Raw genomic sequence first — 25,654 nt, forward strand, 5'->3', positions numbered from 1 at the left:
GACGAGGTGAATGAACATGGTACTGAAATCCCTGATGAATTGAATGAACAAGGTATTGAAGCCCTTGACGAGATGAATGAACAGGGTACTGAAGCACCTAATGAGCTGGATGTACAGGGTACTAAAACCCCTGATGATTTAGATGCACAGGGGGCTAAAACCCTCGGTGACATGGAAGCCCCTGGCACTGAAACCCTTGGTGATATTATGATGCAGGCGCTGGATGGCCAAGATGAATTTGATCTTGAAAACGACGGTACATGTTTCGAATCAGTGCAGAGAAAGTGCTTGCACCAGATGAGCTGGACATAGAGACCTGTTGTGCCCTACAACAACCCCCCATTTCATAACATTTTTATCACAAACAATTTACATATGAAATGGGTCCCTTTTAAAATTTTTAATTGGCATTAATAAACTTGTTCAAATAAGGTATGATAATCAAATGAATTTATGCAAAAAAACCCTTGTTGAGCAAATGATAAGCAATTTTTGGTTAAGTCCAAAAAAGTAATCGCAAGTTCGGTTACCATCTTGGCTTTTCCCGATGCGATATCGGCGATCGGCCATCGGCAATAGCCAATGCACACACAAAAGGGCACATACCTTTTCCCCGATGCGACGCGATATCGGCGATCGGCTATCGGCATGGCACTATGTCTTGTGAAAAATGTTTTAACACTCCGGCCCGATGCGATATCGCATATCGGCAATCGGTACAATCCTACGCATTTTCATAAGACGTTTATATCCTTTCCCCGATGCGATATCGCTATCGGCATTCGCTAAAAGCAATTGATACACATTAGGGGGTTATGTTCGCGCGCCGAATGCGATATCGCGATCGGCGTTCGCTAAAGAACTTTCCCAAGTGATAACGCCACACGCACACTTCCGATGCGATATGATGACGCTTAATGATGACCTCAGTTCCAAAAGGTGATTATTTCAAAGCATTAAAGTTATATTTAAAATCGATTTGACAAAATCACAGATTTCAAAAGCCGTTAAGTAAAGGGATAAGGTAATGCATGCGTATTTAAAGCTTTGCCCCTTCGAATTAACGAGCAATTACGATTAGACCTTTGAAAAAATCTATTACACGCTTTGAGGGGTCATTCGGTTTAATAACTTAAGTAATGGTCATTTATGAAGCTGCAGGCCGTAAAATCATCATCATTACATCTACGGCGCCTTCTCAAATCAATAGATCCGCAGCCTCTTTTAGGAATAATCTCGCCACGCTTCAAATCATATATTTATCCCGTTATGGATTGTCATTGTTATTTCTTTGTTACGATTTCTCTTGCACTTGTGTAGAATTCGACTAACGAGAGAAGTCTGAATATGATGGGAAAAAAGTTCAAGAAGATGGCAGGTTCTACTGCGACACCCGCCTCAGGCCAAGCCGCTACACCTTCAAGGAAAGGCTTAATCTCAGATACTACATGCACTGGTCTTACTGGTACTACATGGCAAGGGACATACAATTTGCTAGAAGGAGAACAACCAGAAGTGACAGTAACGGAGGCAAGTGTGGATGAATTAAGAAAGTCTGAGGCAACTCTTAAAGATTTGGCTGACTCTTTTCTGCACAGAATAGCAGCCAGGGAACAAGTCTTGCCTTATACTGATGTGGTACGTTGGGCAATTGAAGAAGTTCCTCTCACTAATAGAACCTTCGTTTCTAAGGATAGAAGGATTTTCGGCTCCTTCAAGCCTGACGACTTAAGACAAATGTATCATTTGCCCAATCCCGAGCAAGTCTATAACAGAGCATTTGTGGAAAAATTTGCCAGAGAGAATGAATCACCAGCCGAACCTCTCCGAGATTGGAGGCAAAATCCAGCAAAACACAAACAGGATATGTCGGGTAAGTACTCCAATGCCTCTCTGGCTTCACCTTACTGCTATGCTGGAATTATGATGTGTAGATTGTGGGGATTTCATGATTCTGCAAATATCCATGTTGATATGGTTCCCTTAATGGAAGCGGCCGTTAATAGTATAATTATGGATTGGGCCACTATCCTGTCTGATAAGTTGGTCTTAGCTATTCGTGAGTTTAGGGCCAAAACCAGAGTCAGTGAGAGAAAAATCCCACCTTTTTATTACTCTGCATACATTATGGATGCCCTTTGTTTTAATTCTGAGTTTCCTGTCCTTGGTTGGAGATGGACAACCCATGACCCAACACCTATTCATTTGTATCATCGTAAATTGTGGAAACCTTCTCACAAAGACCATCTGTACCAAATTTGCAATGGTTTTATGGTTCCCGTTCACTATTCTATTTTTGACAGACCTATCCCTAGGATTTCCTATGAAGCCTCTTTTGACCTGCCAGCCGTAGCCCATTGGTTCGGCGAAGAATGTTTTTCTTATATCAGAGTTTTTGGAAGCAAGGCCAGGCCACATGTTCTTCCCTTATACATGCCAGACAAACTGTTAGCCCGAGAAATCTCTTATCAGATAATGTCTGAAGGTGTTACCCAAACTCTCAAAGAGGAGAAGAAGAGAGGATGGCCATCGTTTCCTTTAAGAATTGGAGTTTATACGCTGCTAAATTATAAGCATGCAGAAAAGGAAGCAGCAAAACTCCAAATGCTATCTCTAGTTTCTATTCCCAACAGACTCTATGACCCGAACAAGGCTGCTTTCATTGCCTTGGAACAGGCTAAGCTGACAAAGGTGGTTCATCAAGAAGACCAGTTTGACGACCTGTTCATGGGTGCTGATTCAATAAGCCAAGTCAAACAACTTGCTGCGATGAGATATGAAGATATGGAATTAACTGAATTTAATAAACTTAGAAAGCAAAGGTTGCAAACTTTGCCTCTAAAGTTATTATCTACAACCCCAACTTCATCCTCAAGCGAGCCTGATCAGCCAGAAATAAATTCACCTCCCGTTACAATTAGAGAACAGGAGGAAAGTCAAAGAAAGCTGCAGGCAGAAAGGCAGCAAAAAGCACAAATTGAACAAGAGCAGAGAAGGCAAAGGGAGATAGAAGAACAGAGACAAAGAGAGATAGAAGAACAGAGGAAACGAGAGGAAGAAGAAAAAATAAGGAAAGAACTGGAAGATAGGCAGAAAAAGGAATTGGAGGAACAGCAACGGAGAATTGAAGAGGAGCAACAGCGGAAGGCATTTGAAGAACAGCAGAGAATTGAAAAAGAAAAAGAACAGAGTAAGAAAATCTCTGTCGATACTGAATTGATTAAGGAATGGAACCAATTTGATTCCATTATAAGTGGTAAAGAAGCCTCCAAAGACTCAGATGCCTTAAAGACTCCCGATATTACTGTTTCTCCGGTTCTTGAAGGAACCAGCGGCCCACCCACAGTACAGAACATTGAAGAAGTTACTCAGAATCCATCTGATCAAGTTGATCTTCAGGTAGAGGAAATTCCTCCTCTAGACATTTTCTATAGCCCTAAGCATAAAGCCGTTGTAAGACGCTCAAGGAAGAGGCGAAGGCTTGATCAACCTTCTGTTTCAAATGAGCAAACAGTCACGGGCAATGTCGTCTGGAAGGGAGAATTAAGTCCCTCTGAAGATTTAACAAAGCTGTCGCAATTTGCGGGAGCTTATTCAGCAGCAACCATTGACAAAGCATCCGAAGTGAGTCTTCTTTTGAAGACTAAAGAGCATGAGGTATATGCATTGCAAGCAGAAGTGATAGAAGCAAAGAATAAAACGACACAGGCGGAAGAACAATTGCTGGCTCAACAACAAGAGAATCATTTGTTAACCCAGCAAATTGAAAAACTAAGGATAGACCAAAGTGACATTAAAGCACGTGAATTAGCAGAGGCATTATCACAGTTGGAAGCATCAAATGAGCTGTTAATGAAATCTAAAGAAGATCAAATAGTTCAGCTCTCAGCACAACTTGAAGGTATTAAAGGTGCCAAGAGTATTGAAGATTTCAGAACAGAAGCAACTCTGATAAACGGCGCTTTAATATCTCAGATTAGACTTTTGTGCCAACAGCTAGTTGAGGCTGAGTCACTTTGTGATATATCTACAGCAGTATGTAAGCAAATCGAGAAAGCCAGGACTAACTTGGATCAGGCCGAAGATGAAATAATAGAATATATTGAATGGCAAGATACTCCAGAAGGGCAAGCTGCTAATTTAGCCCGAATTAGTGAAACATACAAGAACATACTTTTCATGGAATGGGAAACACAGGTAATGAAGGCAGAGAGGGCAGCATCCAGATGCAAAACAATTTCCACGAACATGATCAATATAGTCAATGATACATTGTATCTGGCTAACATGATTTCACAATGCACACCTGGAAACATAACAACCGCGAATATGCTGGAGCATAAGAATTATCTTAAGCTGGAAGAACAAGGGCGGTTAATTACTGGAGTGAATACCTTGACCTCTGATGCATACTGGCTTTTCTTGATTAAACCGCATTCTCAAAGGTCGGCTCTCAAGTGTCTAACCGACGCTCTCCAATACCTGATTGCCGATTTCCAAGATGCCACATATGATGCACAGCTGACTTCTCGCCTCAATACTCCACCTGAAGTAGAGCCAATGCTGGCGATATGTCAGCGAAAGAGTAAAGGCAAAGAGACAGCTGACTGAAGCATCGCCGCCGACTGCCGAATCACCCAAATTGCAAAATGATATTTGTTGATGCCGATTTCTTAGTTTTCAGTTTTTAGATATTTAGTAGTTAGATTAGAATAGTATTTATAGACCCTTTCATTGTTTTGGAAAGGGTCGTAAAATTTTGTAAAAGACTAAAAGGCTGAAGTTTGCACTATTGTGCTTCGGTCTATATTCTTTTTGAAACTCGACCACTGGTCCTTAATTTTACTTGGAATGCTGTTTAAGTAAATTGTGCACTATTGTCGTTTGCTTGGAATGCTTTCTGGTTGGAAGGAAGGACTGCTACATAGCGATTAATATAGTGGATTGATCAAACAGCTTGCATGGTACTATTATCTGTATCTGTTCTCTTTTCAGTTATATGAATTGCTGTGTTATTACTTTGCTATTATTGAATACATGTATGCAATACAACAACAAGTCTTCATTTCATATCACTATTGAATGTTTTGAGATTTGTTATCTTTCACCCATGTATGTATCAATGATATAAATGACTGAGTACAGTAATTCGCTATTATAGCTCTGCGTAACTACTTACGCAAAGCAATCTCAAATGATTAAACATCTATGCTTGTTGTTAGTGTCATCTATATGCCTGTCATTAAGCATAGTTTATTAAACGCTGTACTGTCTGAATTGATAAGTCCCGGGATTAGCTTATAGTTTTTGTATTTCTTTTATAGTTTAGTTATTTTTGTTTATTATCATTTCATATCTTAAATCATCCATCCATCCCGTTCACTTATAATCTTTGGGAAACTGGTCCCGTTATCCCCAGTCGGAGCCACTATTCCAAACGGAAAAGGAGCTGCACTAAGTTCCGGACCGGGTGGTTTCCCCGATGTTGTTGCAACGAATTTCGAGGCATCAACATTTTTGGCGCTAGAAGGAGGGCCATCAACTGTGAATGGCAAGTAGGTCCAACCCCACAAACCATTCTAAGAGTAATTCCCCCTCCAAACCATCTTCTCCTTCTCAATCACATGTTGGTTTACCAGCACATGATCAAAGAAAAGAAGAATCAACCACCACTGCTCACACCCATAATATTTCAGAACAACTGAGTCTTGAATCTCCTGAAGTCCAGTCTCTAATCCAGAAACTTCAGAGTTTCTCCATCTCACCACAGAAATCTGAGATATCAGAAAGCAGTGCGACTTCGCAGTTCAACCTCACTCATCCTCTCACCAGACTTCAGAGCGAAAAACTTGGTATTGAACCCACTGAGTTTCCTTTACCCAAAAGGAAAAGGCCAAAGAAAAACACTGAAGGATCTGATAGTGGAGATTTTTCTTCCACATCCTCCATTTCATCTCCTCATCTGCAAAGTCGACCATCCACTCCTCCATTACATATTGTTGTTCATCAGGGAATAGGAGCCTCAATATCCCAACCTATTCACTCTTCATTTTTGATACTTCCTCAAACATCTGGAACCCCGAAAGTAGTGTCAACCACTGTTGCTAGCACAATGGCAGATCCATGGACTAGGCCAGGTGCAGTCAACATGCCTGGACCATTACATGATCTACCAGACGCTCCCGAAAAATGGTTGCCTAAATTTAATCCAGATAACGGAACCCAAGCTGAAGAACATATTAATAATTTTATGTTAGCAGTCAACTTGAAAGGAGTGACAGAGCAAGATGTTGTTGTCAGACTTTTTCCCTACACTTTACAAGGATCGGCAGGATCCTGGTATTTTTCCTTACCTTCTGGTTTAATTACCAGTTGGAACACATGCCAAGAGGAGTTTCTTACCAAGTATGGAGATGATAGGTCCTTAGCTACTTTAATAAATGATCTCTCCAACTTGAGAATAGAGCATAGGGAACTAATAAAAGAGTTTAATGCTAGATTTAATAAACTCCTGAATAAAATCCCTACCGACTCTAAACCAAATGAACAAATCAGAAGCGAATGGTATATTACTGCCTTACCTGCCAACATAGCTATTTTTGTAGACAGGGCTGGCAAACCTACCTTAGCTGAAAACATGAAAGAAGCACTTGCTGTTGAAAAGCGCATTAATGCTCTTGAGAAGAAAGCTGCTCTTGAAGACCGAAAAGCTAAAAAAGTCTCGTTTAAAGAGGATTCCAAGAAGAAAACCCCAAAGGACCCCTATGATATGGAGGGTTTACAAAAGGTCCTTAAAACATTGTCTAATGAAATGGTTGATATCAAGAAACAGGTGGCCGAAACTTCAAATAAAAGACCATTTAGAACTTACAAGAAAACAGAGTCAAAGCCACCCAATGTTATATCCAATGCAGACTCAGACCAAGAAGAAGAGGAAGGTGAAACAACTGAACAGACCAATGATGATGAAGAAGAAGTAGTTGAATGCCATGGAATGTGGGATTTTATACTCCCAAACTCTGATACTGAGAATGAAGAAGAAGCCTTTCCGGTTACTACAAGAAGTAGAAGCGCTTCTGAACCTACTCAAACAAAAAAGAGGAGTGCAGGTGCTGCCACACCAAAAGAAAAAGTTCTTCCGAAGAAATCTCCGGTAGCGGCCCCTCAAAACCAGCCTCCAATTTCTAATTCTCCTTCAACATCCAAAACACTAGTGGTATCTGACCATATGGAGTATAATATTGTCGATGACATGAAAAAGACCAAGGCAAACATAACTATGTTTGAACTAGGTAAATTAAAACATCAGCAAAAACTGCTCCTAAGGGAATTTAACACTATTCCCTCTTCCCCTCTTCCCAGTTCAAAAGCTGCTAATGATTCAGGACAACCCCTTCCAGATATGGTCGAGGCTATCGATTCGGTTCTGATTGGAGATAGATCCAATTCTCATACCCCACCTTTTTTGCTCACCTATGAAATCTATAATCGAAATCTGCATAACTGTTTAATTGATTCAGGGGCTTCATCCAATATTATGCCAGCTTCAGTTTGTTCTAAGCTGAACATAGAACCCCAGAAGTCAGCCATCCACATTGTACAGTTAGACAGAACCAAAGTACAGGTCATAGGAGAAATTAATTCCGTGACTATCAGGTTGTCTGCTGATCCCAGAATAGTACAGAGAATAGACATTTTGATAGCCGACATACCTGAATTTTACGGTTTAATTTTGAGCAGAGACTGGTCTGAGAAACTACATGGATACATTTCCACCGATTGGTCACATATGTGGCTCCCCTACAAGGGTAAGCCAAATCAAATAAGGATCGACCGTGAGAAGCATATGACTCATACAGTAACCGATTTCGAACAAGAAAACCAGCCGGTGGCTTTCAACAATAACATTTTGGGAAATTATTCTTCACAATCATTCTTTGGCAATTTTATTGCCCAATCTTCCCCTTTTCAAGTTAATCATTGTACATCTCAAGTAGAAAATTTTTCACAATCAAATTTATCCAAATGCTTTAATGTAGATCAAAAGGATGTAAATATTTCTGATTCTCCTTTATTTTGGTCTTTGTATTTTGATGGCTCTAAGTCCAGCGAGGGCTCAGGAGCAGGTTGCATTTTGGTTAGTCCAAAGGCGAAAAGACAATGCTTTCTTGTAGATTAGAATTTGAATGCACCAATAATACAGCCGAATACGAAGCACTACTTCAGGGATTATATAAGGCAATTGACCTTAAAGTCCAATATTTAAAAGTATTCGGCGATAGTGAGATCATTGTTAAACAGGTAAGGAATACAATCCATTGCCTCTCAAGCCACCTTAAGCATTATCAAACGCTAGTGCAAGATCTCACTTCGCATTTCTCAGCATTCAATATTTTATCAATCCCAAGATCGCAAAATTCAGCAGCTGATTTACTAGCCAACGTAGCTTCCAAGCTTCTCCCTTCCGAAGACTATAGTCTTGATAGATTTTCTGTAGAGTTAATTTTTAGACCTTCAGTTCCTGATAACATCACTAGCTGGAGGGTTTTCAACCATGACGAGGATATTTTGCAATTTTTGACCTCTGAAAAGTCCTATGACAATCAAGTCATTGAAGAGGATGAGCATGATTCTCAAATGAAGCAAACATCTCAAGATAACGTTATTCCTAAACCTGTGGTAAAGCTTGAAGACCTTTATGACATCAAAGATAGGTTTAAACCTGTAATTAATGCTAAACTCCAGAGCTCTACTCTTAGGTTTGAATTGATTAATTTAGGAACGGCTCAAACTCCTCAGAATGTAAATTTAGGATTAGGACTTTCTACAATAGAAAAGGAAGCATTTATCAAACTTTTAAGAAAAAACAAACAAGTTTTTGCTTGGAAGTATGATGACCTTAAAACATATGATACATCTATCATACAACACACTATTCCTATGCTTCCCGATCAAAAACCAGTCCAGCAGAAGTTAAGAAAAATCCATCCAAATTTGGAGAGCCAGATAAAGTCGGAACTTAATAAGCTTTTAAAAGCTAAGATTATCTTTCCTGTCCGACACTCAAACTGGGTCTCCAATATGGTACCCGTCAGGAAGAAAAACGGCGACATCAGAATCTGTATTGATTTCAGAAATTTAAATAAAGCAAGCTTAAAAGATAACTTCCCTCTGCCTACCATGGAGCAAATCCTTCAATCGGTAGCAGGATCTGAATTGATGTCTTTTCTTGATGGTTTCTCAGGATACAATCAAGTGCTGGTTCACCCTGATGACCAATTAAAAACTACATTCAGAACAAAATGGGGAACTTACGCATACCAAAAGATGCCTTTCGGACTCATAAATGCAGGAGCGACATTTCAAAGAGCTATGGATACAGCCTTTAGAGGGTTAATTAACCGAACAGTAGTTGTCTACCTCGATGACATTACTGTATATTCTAAAAAGAGATATAATCACTTGCATGATTTAAATCAGATTTTTCAACGATGCAAAACATATGGTATCTCTCTTAACCCGAAAAAGTCTTTTTTCGCTCTCAACCAAGGCAAGCTCTTAGGGTTTATTGTATCTAAGGATGGCATTTATGTAGATCCTGAGCGAATTACAGAAATTTCTGAAATTCCTTTTCCACACAATAAAAAATCGATGCAGTCGTTTTTAGGACAAATTAATTTCGTTAAGCGATTTGTTCCAGATTTTTCACAGATTGTACTACCACTGCAAAAGATGATTAAAAAGAATTCAACCTTCAGATGGGGACTAGAAGAAAAGCAAGCTTTTCATGATATTAAACAATCCATAATCAATGTCCCAGCCCTGAATACTCCAAATCTTTCTAATCATTTTACATTATATACTATTGCATCCGACTTATCTTACGCAGCAGTACTAACTCAGTTGAATGATGACAATTTGGAAGCGCCCATTTCGTTCTTCAGTTCTAACTTTCAAGGCGCCGAATTGAATTATTCCGAAATTGAGAAACAAGCTTTTGCTGTCTTTAAAGCAGTCAAACATTATCGACCCTTTCTTCTTAAAACCCATACTAAAGTAATAGTTCCTTTCTCCGCAGTTAGGCAACTATTAATTCAAAAGGAATTGGGAGAAAAGAGGGCAAACTGGGTCGCAGCCCTCCAAGAATATGATCTAGAAATAAAGCCAGCAAAATTTGTTAAAGGTCAAGGTTTTTGCAAGATCTTAGCAGGAGCATCAAACATTCCTGAATCAGGTGATACAGAGCAAAACCAAGAAGTCAATCAGCTAAGTATACCGGATTCCGAATCTCAATATTCAGATCTAATCTTTTATTTAAAGAATGGTTATGCACCTACCAATTTGTCCTACAAGAATAAGAGAGCCATTAGATTGAAAGCTAAGAGTTTTTCTCTTATTAACGATGTGCTCTTCAGGAGAAACTATGATTCTGTATTACTAAGATGCCTTGAGAAACCTGAAGCTCAAAAGGTTTTGCAGGAGCTACACGATGGACCGGCAGGAGGACATTTTGGAGCTGATACAACAGCTCATAAAGTAATTCATGCCGGATATTACTGGCCTACTTTGTTTAAGGATGCTCATGAATATGTAAGGAAATGCATTAAGTGCCAAACTGCCAGTGGAAGACAACGAAAGCCAGCTTTCCCTTTACAACCAATCAACATTGAACAACCTTTTGAACAATGGGGATTGGACATCATTGGAGAAATAAATCCTTCATCTTCCAAGCAACACAAGTATATCCTTACAGCAACTGATTACTTTACAAAGTGGGTAGAAGCAGTTCCATTAAAGACAACAAACTCGGAAGCAATCATCGAATTTATAGATCAGTTCATCGTAACCAGGTTTGGTGTCCCAAACGCTCTTGTCTTTGATAATGCTTCTTACTTCTCAGGCAATGCAATGATTGATTTCGCTATCAAAAGAGGATTCAAATTAAAGTATTCTGCCAACTATTACCCCCAGGGTAACGGCCTAGCAGAATCAACTAATAAAAATCTAATCAAAATCATTAAGCGAACAATTGAAGAAAATCATAAGAACTGGCATAAATCCTTGGTATTTGCATTATGGGCCGATAGAATTACGCAGAAAGCTTCCATAGGGACCTCTCCTTTTAATCTTGTTTATGGAAAAGAAGCAGTCGTACCAACCAATCTTCTTCTCCCATCTTTAGCCCTAGTGCAATTTATAGACGAAACCCCTTCTTCTTCTATACAGTTTAGACATGATCAAATACTTAAACTTGAAGAAGAAAGGGATAAAGCCAAGGTTACACATGCAAGACATCAGCAAGTCATTAAAGCAGCTTTCGATCTAGCCTCATCCAGCCCTAGACAATTCGAAGTCGGAGATCTAGTCCTGAAATGGGACAAAGCCCATGAAGACAAAGGTAAACATTCCAAATTCCAAAAACTGTGGCTAGGACCATTTCAAATCTGTGAAAAAGTAGGCCATTCCACATTCATACTTCAAAATCTATCAGGCGTGAGAGATTCTCTCCCTGTCAATGGTCTAATTCTGAAGAAATTCTTTAACTGAGGAGGTAACCCCTTCTCTTTCTAGCTTATTAGTTTTTCATAGTTTGTAGGATTTGTAGGAATAAGAATGTGGGACATTCCCATTGACCTTTCACTGTAAACAAAAGCTGTCTCACCATAGTAATATTAATATTTACTTTTTAAAAAAAAAATAGCATCCTGAACCAAGAGAGATCATTTCTAGGAAATTAGACATCTTTTTATTCTAAGCATTACAGACTCACCTTTGTAAATTTCACTCTGAACAAAGATCTATGAATCATCTTGAGTGGTTGAAATTAGTCCCCAAAGGTTATCTATACGAAAATAGGAGCTAATTCATCTTCAGCATCTTCAACTCTTAAACCTGTCATCCATTTATTCTTAATAAGATAATTGTTCATCCCATTCACCAACAGTTTTTGATTACTCAGAGTGTAATTCTAAAATATAAAAGATTAAAGATAAGAGGTCTTATCACAAGCCTGCTTACCATGTTCATAGGAAAATAATTTAACTGACATTACCAAAACTGCATACCAAACAGGGTAATGGCTTGAAATCTCAAGACAAGGGGTCTCATCACGAGCCAGCTTGTTCAGTTTAATTACTACCCGTGAATGGCATTGTCACCTATCTGGCCACCAAACCAGGACAATGGCTTTTATCTTAAACGAAAAAAGAAATTGAAATTCAAAAAAATACGAGAATATCTTTTGAATTCATTCTGTTTAGTCACACTCTAAGGTGAATGGAACAATGGACAAGAACATGGTTAAAAGGTAACCCTGCCGAGACTATGAACGTTTGCTGGCAGCAGAGGCTCTACCTGTGACAGAGGAGTTTATTTTAAAAGCTGATATGGAAAAGTTTTCTATTTTTACTTTTACAAACCAATAAGGACTTATTTTAATACTCGAAGTGCATTTATAAAAAGAGGAAGTTTAATGAAGAAACCTGTTTTATTTAGAATCAATAGATATCTAGTTATATTAGAAATTTCCTTTCTTTTATAAAGATTCTATTTGAGAAAATGTAAATATAATGGTTAGTTCAGAGATAACTGGTTCTGCCAGCGAATCGCCAATTGTTGTGCCCTACAACAACCCCCCATTTCATAACATTTTTATCACAAACAATTTACATATGAAATGGGTCCCTTTTAAAAATTTTAATTGGCATTAATAAACTTGTTCAAATAAGGTATGATAATCAAATGAATTTATGCAAAAAAACCCTTGTTGAGCAAATGATAAGCAATTTTTGGTTAAGTCCAAAAAAGTAATCGCAAGTTCGGTTACCATCTTGGCTTTTCCCAATGCGATATCGGCGATCGGCCATCGGCAATAGCCAATGCACACACAAAAGGGCACATACCTTTTCCCCGATGCGACGCGATATCGGCGATCGGCTATCGGCATGGCACTATGTCTTGTGAAAAATGTTTTAACACTCCGGCCCGATGCGATATCGCATATCGGCAATCGGTACAATCCTACGCATTTTCATAAGACGTTTATATCCTTTCCCCAATGCGATATCGCTATCGGCATTCGCTAAAAGCAATTGATACACATTAGGGGGTTATGTTCGCGCGCCGAATGCGATATCGCGATCGGCGTTCGCTAAAGAACTTTCCCAAGTGATAACGCCACACGCACACTTCCGATGCGATATGATGACGCTTAATGATGACCTCAGTTCCAAAAGGTGATTATTTCAAAGCATTAAAGTTATATTTAAAATCGATTTGACAAAATCACAGATTTCAAAAGCCGTTAAGTAAAGGGATAAGGTAATGCATGCGTATTTAAAGCTTTGCCCCTTCGAATTAACGAGCAATTACGATTAGACCTTTGAAAAAATCTATTACACGCTTTGAGGGGTCATTCGGTTTAATAACTTAAGTAATGGTCATTTATGAAGCTGCAGGCCGTAAAATCATCATCATTACATCTACATCGGCGCCTTCTCAAATCAATAGATCCGCAGCCTCTTTTAGGAATAATCTCGCCACGCTTCAAATCATATATTTATCCCGTTATGGATTGTCATTGTTATTTCTTTGTTACGATTTCTCTTGCACTTGTGTAGAATTCGACTAACGAGAGAAGTCTGAATATGATGGGAAAAAAGTTCAAGAAGATGGCAGGTTCTACTGCGACACCCGCCTCAGGCCAAGCCACTACACCTTCAAGGAAAGGCTTAATCTCAGATACTACATGCACTGGTCTTACTGGTACTACATGGCAAGGGACATACAATTTGCTAGAAGGAGAACAACCAGAAGTGACAGTAACGGAGGCAAGTGTGGATGAATTAAGAAAGTCTGAGGCAACTCTTAAAGATTTGGCTGACTCTTTTCTGCACAGAATAGCAGCCAGGGAACAAGTCTTGCCTTATACTGATGTGGTACGTTGGGCAATTGAAGAAGTTCCTCTCACTAATAGAACCTTCGTTTCTAAGGATAGAAGGATTTTCGGCTCCTTCAAGCCTGACGACTTAAGACAAATGTATCATTTGCCCAATCCCGAGCAAGTCTATAACAGAGCATTTGTGGAAAAATTTGCCAGAGAGAATGAATCACCAGCCGAACCTCTCCGAGATTGGAGGCAAAATCCAGCAAAACACAAACAGGATATGTCGGGTAAGTACTCCAATGCCTCTCTGGCTTCACCTTACTGCTATGCTGGAATTATGATGTGTAGATTGTGGGGATTTCATGATTCTGCAAATATCCATGTTGATATGGTTCCCTTAATGGAAGCGGCCGTTAATAGTATAATTATGGATTGGGCCACTATCCTGTCTGATAAGTTGGTCTTAGCTATTCGTGAGTTTAGGGCCAAAACCAGAGTCAGTGAGAGAAAAATCCCACCTTTTTATTACTCTGCATACATTATGGATGCCCTTTGTTTTAATTCTGAGTTTCCTGTCCTTGGTTGGAGATGGACAACCCATGACCCAACACCTATTCATTTGTATCATCGTAAATTGTGGAAACCTTCTCACAAAGACCATCTGTACCAAATTTGCAATGGTTTTATGGTTCCCGTTCACTATTCTATTTTTGACAGACCTATCCCTAGGATTTCCTATGAAGCCTCTTTTGACCTGCCCGCTGTAGCCCATTGGTTCGGCGAAGAATGTTTTTCTTATATCAGAGTTTTTGGAAGCAAGGCCAGGCCACATGTTCTTCCCTTATACATGCCAGACAAACTGTTAGCCCGAGAAATCTCTTATCAGATAATGTCTGAAGGTGTTACCCAAACTCTCAAAGAGGAGAAGAAGAGAGGATGGCCATCGTTTCCTTTAAGAATTGGAGTTTATACGCTGCTAAATTATAAGCATGCAGAAAAGGAAGCAGCAAAACTCCAAATGCTATCTCTAGTTTCTATTCCCAACAGACTCTATGACCCGAACAAGGCTGCTTTCATTGCCTTGGAACAGGCTAAGCTGACAAAGGTGGTTCATCAAGAAGACCAGTTTGACGACCTGTTCATGGGTGCTGATTCAATAAGCCAAGTCAAACAACTTGCTGCGATGAGATATGAAGATATGGAATTAACTGAATTTAATAAACTTAGAAAGCAAAGGTTGCAAACTTTGCCTCTAAAGTTATTATCTACAACCCCAACTTCATCCTCAAGCGAGCCTGATCAGCCAGAAATAAATTCACCTCCCGTTACAATTAGAGAACAGGAGGAAAGTCAAAGAAAGCTGTAGGCAGAAAGGCAGCAAAAAGCACAAATTGAACAAGAGCAGAGAAGGCAAAGGGAGATAGAAGAACAGAGACAAAGAGAGATAGAAGAACAGAGGAAACGAGAGGAAGAAGAAAAAATAAGGAAAGAACTGGAAGATAGGCAGAAAAAGGAATTGGAGGAACAGCAACGGAGAATTGAAGAGGAGCAACAGCGGAAGGCATTTGAAGAACAACAGAGAATTGAAAAAGAAAAAGAACAGAGTAAGCAAATCTCTGTCGATACTGAATTGATTAAGGAATGGAACCAATTTGATTCCATTATAAGTGGTAAAGAAGCCTCCAAAGACTCAGATGCCTTAAAGACTCCCGATATTACTGTTTCTCCGGTTCTTGAAGGAACCAGCGGCCCACCCACAGTACAGAACATTGAAGAAGTTACTCAGAATCCATCTGATCAAGTTGATCTTCAGGTAGAGGAAATTCCTCCTCTAGACATTTTCTACAGCCCTAAGCATAAAGCCGTTGTAAGACGCTCAAGGAAGAGGCGAAGGCTTGATCAACCTTCTGTTTCAAATGAGCAAACAGTCACGGGCAATGTCATCTGGAAGGGAGAATTAAGTCCCTCTGAAGATTTAACAAAGCTGTCGCAATTTGCGGGAGCTTATTCAGCAGCAACCATTGACAAAGCATCCGAAGTGAGTCTTCTTTTGAAGACTAAAGAGCATGAGGTATATGCATTGCAAGCGGAAGTGATAGAAGCAAAGAATAAAACGACACAGGCGGAAGAACAATTGCTGGCTCAACAACAAGAGAACCATTTGTTAACCCAGCAAATTGAAAAACTAAGGATAGACCAAAGTGACATTAAAGCACGTGAATTAGCAGAGGCATTATCACAGTTGGAAGCATCAAATGAGCTGTTAATGAAATCTAAAGAAGATCAAATAGTTCAGCTCTCAGCACAACTTGAAGGTATTAAAGGTGCCAAGAGTATTGAAGATTTCAGAACAGAAGCAACTCTGATAAACGGCGCTTTAATATCTCAGATTAGACTTTTGTGCCAACAGCTAGTTGAGGCTGAGTCACTTTGTGATATATCTACAGCAGTATGTAAGCAAATCGAGAAAGCCAGGACTAACTTGGATCAGGCCGAAGATGAAATAATAGAATATATTGAATGGCAAGATTCTCCAGAAGGGCAAGCTGCTAATTTAGCCCGAATTAGTGAAACATACAAGAACATACTTTTCATGGAATGGGAAACACAGGTAATGAAGGCAGAGAGGGCAGCATCCAGATGCAAAACAATTTCCACGAACATGATCAATATAGTCAATGATACATTGTATCTGGCTAACATGATTTCACAATGCACACCTGGAAACATAACAACCGCGAATATGCTGGAGCATAAGAATTATCTTAAGCTGGAAGAACAAGGGCGGTTAATTACTGGAGTGAATACCTTGACCTCTGATGCATACTGGCTTTTCTTGATTAAACCGCATTCTCAAAGGTCGGCTCTCAAGTGTCTAACCGACGCTCTCCAATACCTGATTGCCGATTTCCAAGATGCCACATATGATGCACAGCTGACTTCTCGCCTCAATACTCCACCTGAAGTAGAGCCAATGCTGGCGATATGTCAGCGAAAGAGTAAAGGCAAAGAGACAGCTGACTGAAGCATCGCCGCCGACTGCCGAATCACCCAAATTGCAAAATGATATTTGTTGATGCCGATTTCTTAGTTTTCAGTTTTTAGATATTTAGTAGTTAGATTAGAATAGTATTTATAGACCCTTTCATTGTTTTGGAAAGGGTCGTAAAATTTTGTAAAAGACTAAAAGGCTGAAGTTTGCACTATTGTGCTTCGGTCTATATTCTTTTTGAAACTCGACCACTGGTCCTTAATTTTACTTGGAATGCTGTTTAAGTAAATTGTGCACTATTGTCGTTTGCTTGGAATGCTTTCTGGTTGGAAGGAAGGACTGCTACATAGCGATTAATACAGTGGATTGATCAAACAGCTTGCATGGTACTATTATCTGTATCTGTTCTCTTTTCAGTTATATGAATTGCTGTGTTATTACTTTGCTATTATTGAATACATGTATGCAATACAACAACAAGTCTTCATTTCATATCACTATTGAATGTCTTGAGATTTGTTATCTTTCACCCATGTATGTATCAATGATATAAATGACTGAGTACAGTAATTCGCTATTATAGCTCTGCGTAACTACTTACGTAAAGCAATCTCAAATGATTAAACATCTATGCTTGTTGTTAGTGTCATCTATATGCCTGTCATTAAGCATAGTTTATTAAACGCTGTACTGTCTGAATTGATAAGTCCCGGGATTAGCTTATAGTTTTTGTATTTCTTTTATAGTTTAGTTATTTTTGTTTATTATCATTTCATATCTTAAATCATCCATCCATCCCGTTCACTTATAATCTTTGGGAAACTGGTCCCGTTATCCCCAGTCGGAGCCACTATTCCAAACGGAAAAGGAGCTGCACTAAGTTCCGGACCGGGTGGTTTCCCCGATGTTGTTGCAACGAATTTCGAGGCATCAACAAGACCTCTACCTTCTATCTGAATAACTAGATAGTAGAGCTCGAACAACAAATTCATGACTTGGAGGCATTAAACTAGGTCATGAAGGAGCAGACTTGGTAGAAGTAAGGCAAGATAGAGTTGGCAGAAGAGGTCAAATAACAAAAACATCAAGTGAAGATATGAAAGTTTCAGGCTTCTAAATGCTACAAGTGCCTCAAGAAGGTGACCAAACAACTTAAGAAAGCCTGAGGTAAGAAGACGAAGGTAGTGAAGGCAGGGATCAGTATCCAAGTGCATGATTGAAAGATGGCTTCCTATGTTGAAGATTTTTGCAGCAGGTAAAGGTTGTGTGAGGACACACAATAGCTTAGGGATGGGAGGATGTTGGTAGGCCGAAATGCTCCATTTTTACCCCCTTCCTATTACAAAACCACAATCATTAACCTCTTTTTATCTACATAAACCTCCTCATTCCTGCACTAGTCCAAGAATATTGTCTATTCCTACATAAACTTCATATTTCATGTTTAAGGTTTATTAGGTGCTTAATTAATCATTTTAAATAGATTTTGTGCCTTTAATATTTCTTGTAACTTATATTTACTTTCCTAAAGTATTTGATAAGCTAAAGTATTAATTGTTATACTAACTTGATCTAGTGCAAGTAGATTCCTGCACCGCCAACAACTATTCGTTCCGTGATCTCTGTAACAGTTCGATCACTTCACGCGGGCATCTTGGTCCACATCATCTAGTTCAGTTGCGATCATCCGAAGTTGAACTCAAAGTGGAGGATATTCAGGGATATGGCTGAGGATCAGGTCTACGGCCAACGAATAGTTCGCACCTTATTATAGTTGTTGGCTTAATTTTGTAATTTTGTTTGTTATTTTCTTTCAACTGAAAGGCTTGGTTTGGAACGACTGTAATTTTTGGTTACGACCACAGGCCGAAGGGTTGTATAAAATGTAGCTTTTAGATAGAACTAGGTTAGCAAGCGATAGCGATAGCAATATAGTTGTAATTTCTAGTTTATTTGTAATTTCGTTGTTACCCTCGTTCTGGGATGGACTTGAAATCAAATGTATATTTGCTGATCGGAATTAATACAAGGAGTTGCACCATGATTTTCTCATTCTGCATTATAATTCTTCATTGATGTGTTAGTAACGTGTTCAATGTTTTTGTTTCCTAAAATGAGAAACGAGCTTATTGGCTAGGGCCCAGCTAACCCAACTCGTTTACCCTCTTGCTTTTGTTATCTTAAAGGTGTGTTAACTCTATTTATTTACAGAAGCGTGGTTTGAATCTTAATTTCGTGCTTTCTTATGAATTTTGATTTATTTCATTAAAACAGTCAAGTGTGAACGGATCCGTTGTGTGAAAGTCAAATTATTCTTGTACTTTATTTTCTGGTTTGCTTTCACTTGGATCATGCAGATAAGATCATTCTTGCACCAGTGCATGTAGGATCTTGCACTCTGGTTCACTAGTTCATTTACAACAAGTGTTTCATTCTTTTCCTTTATATGATTTAATTTATTTCTGCAAAGAAATCATTTATCATCCGAAGGAGGCATCTCTAATACTAAAAGTTAAATTCTTAAAGATTAAGGATAACTTCATGAAATAGAAAAGAACGATGTTGCATATCTTAATTTGTATTTGCACTTCATGATTTAAGGAAAAGGATTAAAAGTAATCTGGAATATTATAGTGAACCGTTTCGAGTTAGATTTGATTGCATGCAAAACCCTTTGACTGAAGAAAGTTTGCTTTAACTTTTGAAGATTGTTTTTATCTTAAAAGTTTATTTCTATTTGCGAGATTCAGTTGATTAAAGCATTCTTTTTCGTGTGCAAGTTATTTCATATTCTACTCGCATTTGCAATTCTTTTTATAGTTAACATGCTCTTTTGTTTTTCCCAAAAGTAAATTGGAATACTTGGTGTAGGAAGCTCTGTTTTGGTACAAGGACTAGTGTCTTGTTACAATAACAAAGTGCTCCAAGCCTTGAGGCTTAGAGCCCCTACATGAAGATATAAGTCTTCAGTGTAAGTGTAAAATATACTTCTCACATAAGTTTTGTACCTGCACTAGTGCAAGAAGATTGCAAGAGTACAGGAATGACTGCTCAGTGTGAGAAGGAAAATCAACTAGAAGGCAGATATTTTCAAGGGCCCACTTGTTAAACTGCCACCACCTATACTGAGGATAAACATTGAGTGTCACTTCAACAGTTAAGATTGTTTATAGCAATGTGAAAGTGCCTTTATTTGATTTCTTCGCAAATGCATTCTCTTACATTCCAACACTAGAATTACTTTGGTGTTAGTTGCCTTTGATATTTTTCTATTTGATTCTACAAATTTTCAATTGAGAAGTAGGAAAAGAAATATGAAAAGTTGATACCACTTCTAGCATTACCTGTGCTTTGTCTTTAAGTTTACGAAACCCCCGGGTTGACAATTAAGTGTTGAAGGAGCTTGCTTAAGTGAAATTCCTGCACCCAACACCATGTGTCCATTATTGTCGCATATAGCATCTTGTGTAACCAATAAAGGGAGGGAAATACTTGTGTATTCTCATGTTATTATTCATATACGAAATTCCCTCAACATACAGTGCACTCCTAATCTTCTTTGCATAGTGTTTGCAATCAATAGCCTTATGGCCAAAAGTATTGCATGAATAACACTATCCATAACAAGAATTTGTGTACCTGATGGTAGATGATCTTCTCATAGTGAATGATCTTCTTTGATTGCTTGCTTGTGATGAGTTCTTTTTCTGCTATATCTTTTGGTGATGGACCTTGATTTGACTGTTCCTACAATCAATTGCAATATGTCCAAAATTATTGCAGAAGTAACATTCAATACTATTATTTAGGGGAGCAAAGGATTTGTTATTCAGCCTTTGGAATCTTGCAAGCTTTCTAGATTCATCTCTAGAAGTAGATGGCCTTCTAGGAAAGAACTGTTTCTTTGAATCATTCCTTTATTGTTGGTTTTTCCCCTTGTTTCTACTTGCTTCCTTGTTGATCATGTTGCTACCATCTACTATGTTAGGCCCCTATACTACTAGTGTAACCCCTTATTGTTATTAGTATAACCCACTTATTATATTGATGTACCCATGTAGTTCCCATATTGTTACTATTATGCCATATAGAAGCCCACCATTGTTGTTGTTGTGCCCTACAATATTATTGTTATGTAGGCTTTGATTGTATTGGGACCACTTAGACTCCTATATATAGAAAGGAGGTATTTTCATTTGTATCATCCAAGAATTGTTCATTTATGTAATGTAAAGGAGGTTGCCCCCTCGAAGAGGCTGAATTCTAAGGCGTTGATCTATATTTTCTATCTTTTCTTGAGCTGGTTTCATAACATTTGGTATCAGAGCTTTGGATTCTAGGGTTTCGCTGCTCCAAACAGGTCATCGTGGCATTTTCGCTATAACGTTTTTTCTGTGACGTTTCAGAAGTCGCAAAAAAAACCCATTTGAGAAGAATTTGCGCTGAACCTTGGGTCCAAATTTCAGAGCTTTGCGCGCGACATTGTTGGAGATATGATCTGAGGAAGTTGGCCTTTCTGCAGACTCCTGAATTACATTCAAAACAGGTGACCTGGGGAAAATCGTCATAACTCTCTCTCTGAGGATCGGATTGAAATTTCATAAGAAGGTACAGAAAGAGGACGGACTGTAGTTTCTGTTTATATATTTTTCAGAATCAAAGGTTGAAACAGTGACACGTGGAACTTCATACAAGTTCGCTCTACTGAACTAGTCTATAATCAGGTCACTGCGGGAGATTGTGCATAACCTTTTCTTGAAGAATCCAATTTGGATCAGACTTGTGGCATTGGAAAGAGGACACAGAGGGCTACAACAGGTCACAATTTCAGAACTTAAAGATCCGAAAGTACAGAGTTACAGTTGTTTCAAGGTAGAGCTCCTAAAATCAAGAAAAAGCAAGATGAGGAAGTTTGATGGCAAGGATCCGGTAAATTGGATACTTCAGATGGAGCAATATTTTGATATACATGGTGTACAACTGTTACAAAAGGTATGTATTGCATCTTCATATTTAGAACCAGATCAATTTTTATGGTACAAAGGGCTTTGTTCTCGTAAAAAACTTGTTACGTGGTCAATTTTCACGGAGGAAATGATAGCACATTATGAGGATATAAAGAGCAACACCTTCTTTAGAGCAACACCACAACAATTGGAAAGAGTAAAAGGGCTTTGTGACATAATGGAAAGCAAAATTATGGAAACCATGAAGCATACCCCTCACAACTATAAAGATGGAAGTGTTGTTTCTCCCAGCCTTCCACAACCTACAAGGGTTACACCACAACAATTGGAAGAAAAAAGAGAAAAAGGGCTTTGTTACAATTGTGATAGAAAATGCACTAAAGGTCATAGGTGTGCTGAGAAGAAATTATTTTACATAGAATATGAAGAAGAGGAAGAAAAGGATCAAGAAACATCAAAAGAACAGGATATACGTCAGGACACCACCCCAGAGAAAGAAGAAATGAATCAGACCATATCTTGTAAAGCATTGGCAAGAATTACCACTCCTCAAACTCTCAATATAGAAGGACATATCAAGAAGAAAAAGGTGCAAGAAGTGAAAGATCACATCGAGAAAGAAGAAATGAATCCAACCATATCTTGTAATTCAATGGATGAAATTACCACTCCTCAAACTATCAAGATAGAAGGACACATCAAGAAGAAAAATGTTCAAGAAGTGAAAGATCACATCGAGCATCAAGAAATGAATCCGACCATATCTTGTAAAGGACTGGAAGAAATTACCACTCCTCAAAAGATAGAAGGACATATCAAGAAGAAAAAGGTTCAAGTAGAGAAAGATCATATCGAGCATCAACAGCAAGTTCTCCAACTTTTAAAGGATAACGCCACTTCGTTGCAAAATCAAATGAAACAACAGGTAGATCAACATCGTAGTGAAAAATGTTTTGATGTGAGTGATTGGGTATTTTTACTGCTACATCTCAAGCAAGCTATTTATGAGAAGGAAATGTTGGCAATACTACATGCACTAAAAAAATGGCGACCTTACCGAATGGGAAGACGCTTCAAGGATGAGGATGTGGAAGCATTGTTTTGTGCTATTTATATTATCCAACCAAATTGGATAAACGAAGCAACGGATGAATGGAAGAAGAACGAAGAAGTATGGCCACTTATTCAAAAGTTGCAAAAGATCCCAATTCAAGCAATATTGCCAGAAATTGAAGAGGAAGGAAAAATCATATTGGAACCTGGAGCAGTCACAGAAACAAGAACCCGACAGCTACGAAATCGATCAATTTCAGAGTATCTCATCAAGTGGAAGAACTTACCGCTGAATATTCCACATGGGAGGACAAGAATTTTATATAGAAGCATAAAGAACTACTCAAGCGTTGAGGACAACGCTTTTTGAAGGAGAGGGGCATGTTAGGCCCCTATACTACTAGTGTAACCCCTTATTGTTATTAGTATAACCCACTTATTATATTGATGTACCCATGTAGTGCCCATATTGTTACTATTATGCCATATAGAAGCCCACCATTGTTACTATTGTGCCCTACAATATTATTGTTATGTAGGCTTTGATTGTATTGGGACCACTTAGACTCCTATATATAGAAAGGAGGTATTTTCATTTGTATCATCCAAGAATTGATCATTTATGTAATGTAAAGGAGGTTGCCCCCTCGAAGAGGCTGAATTCTAAGGCGTTGATCTATATTTTCTATCTTTTCTTGAGCTGGTTTCATAACATACTACTACAAGCCTTTTGGGTGTTGCTTGATTATATCCTATGGCTACCTTTGAGCTAGATTTTCTATTTTCTGTTAGCACTCTATAATTCCTCTAGGCTGAGGAAAGGAACCCAGAGGTAACCACATACATCTTTTGGTTGATACTCTGGTTTTCTTCAACCTGAGGGGGCTCTCTCACTGAGCAAACTCAGAGATAAAACTTTGCAATATAATTTCTAAAAGAGAGTGGTTCTAAAAATGTTTAATTTTTTGGTTTGGGGGTGGTAGGGGACTCTAGAAAAACTAATGCATGTGATCATGACCTCCCTGGTACATCATGCCTATGCATTTCCCAACTAATTTCATATACAGAGGCTTGACTAGTACAACTTCAGAATGAAAAAACAATTTGTAGTATAGTGGAAATAGGAACATCAATACATTCATCTAAAATGGCAGAATAAATAACATTTCATTACTGCAACTTGGATGAATGATTATCAAGAAGAAAAATACAAAACGTTCAAAGGTATAAATATTCCATTTGCAACTGAAATATTTTGGTACAGCTAGACAAGAGCATGTGAATTGAATTTTGAATAATTGTTTCATACACCTTCAAATCAGATTTATAAGATAACGCAAATACGATAACACATAAACTAAAGAATAAACATTTCTGAATCATTCATACCACAAATATCTCTACAGTTCAATTGGAATCTCTTCAACATCCAAGCATACTTATTAACACAGGTCACAACATAAAACTACAATAGCTTCCTAGCAATAACCAACAACAACCTTCTTCATATGCATTCATAATCTTAAATAGACCATGCATAAAATATCATAGGTGTCTAAGTTCGATGCATCATTGATCCAATAGAGGATCGAATAAAAAATAAAAAGAGGAAAGTTTTTTCACTGTTATGAGTCTTTTTCCTCTTACAATGAAAAACAAACAAAATCCATAAAATCTTCATAGATTTATCTAAGTAAAACTAAATTACTTAATAAAACAATCTTATCTTAGAAATCCATCTTCGTGAACCCAATAAAGCAGAAAAAGTAGGAAATTCTAGTGCTGACGGGGCAGCGCCTATGCAACAACTGCACAACGACATTTTGCTTTAAAAACTAACGCGTGGTTGGTTTCTGAAGAGGTAAGTTGACTACCACATCTGCTCCACATTCCTATCTTCAATTTCTGACAAGTGGATTCCTCCCAACATACATGCAAATGCACATGCATGGCTTATGCAGCGGCTACACAATGACTGCATAGCACCTGCGCAACGCCTTTTCCAAAATTGTTTCTTAAGTGCCCTCCCATTCTTACCAAAACATCATCATATTGATATAATCCACCCCAAGCATTAGTAGCACACCATTACACCAATCAAAATAGCATCTGCAGCTTGAAATTTGAAAAAGAAACAAAATTTCAGACTTCAACCAAAGACCCTTTACCTCCTCTTCCTTTTGCTAGAGGTCTTGTTGGTGGAAGCTTCGGTCTTTGCAGCTTGAGGTGTGAGATCAATTTTATCAATAGGTAATGGAAAGGCAGGTTTTTTCTTCATTCATAGCTTTATATCCCAGCCTTGGCACTCTTCTAGGTGAAGGTGTGTTGGCTGCCTCCTTATACTTTCTAACCAATTCCTAATATTTGTCCAAACTCTTTTTCATGCTCCTTAGTTTTGCATTCACTACTAGATATCCGACATAGAGGTTTTTACATTGTCTCCTCACTAGAATGGACCATTTTACAAAATTCTTACCTTTGTCAAGGGCCTTGGATGCCTCATGAACTTCTTTTTCACAATTCTCAAGAATATGTTGCACAGATCTCTTGTAACTATGATTTGCTTGTTTGAACCTATTGACTTGTTCCTGACTTTCCTCCAGCTCTTCTAGGCATCTCTAATAATATTTCCATGGATCAAAATGTGGCTTTCCAAGTGCTTGAGCCACCTTTTTCAACTGTTGTACATAACTGAGTTTTGATTTGGATGCTCTCGTTGAGGTTCCACTGGACTCCATTGCAATCTCCTTGGCTTGT

The sequence above is a fragment of the Pinus tabuliformis genome, chromosome 4_2, assembly GCF_031772625.1.
Source record: "Pinus tabuliformis cultivar Carrire ecotype Pingquan chromosome 4_2, CPIR1, whole genome shotgun sequence".
Lineage (NCBI taxonomy): Eukaryota > Viridiplantae > Streptophyta > Pinopsida > Pinales > Pinaceae > Pinus > Pinus tabuliformis.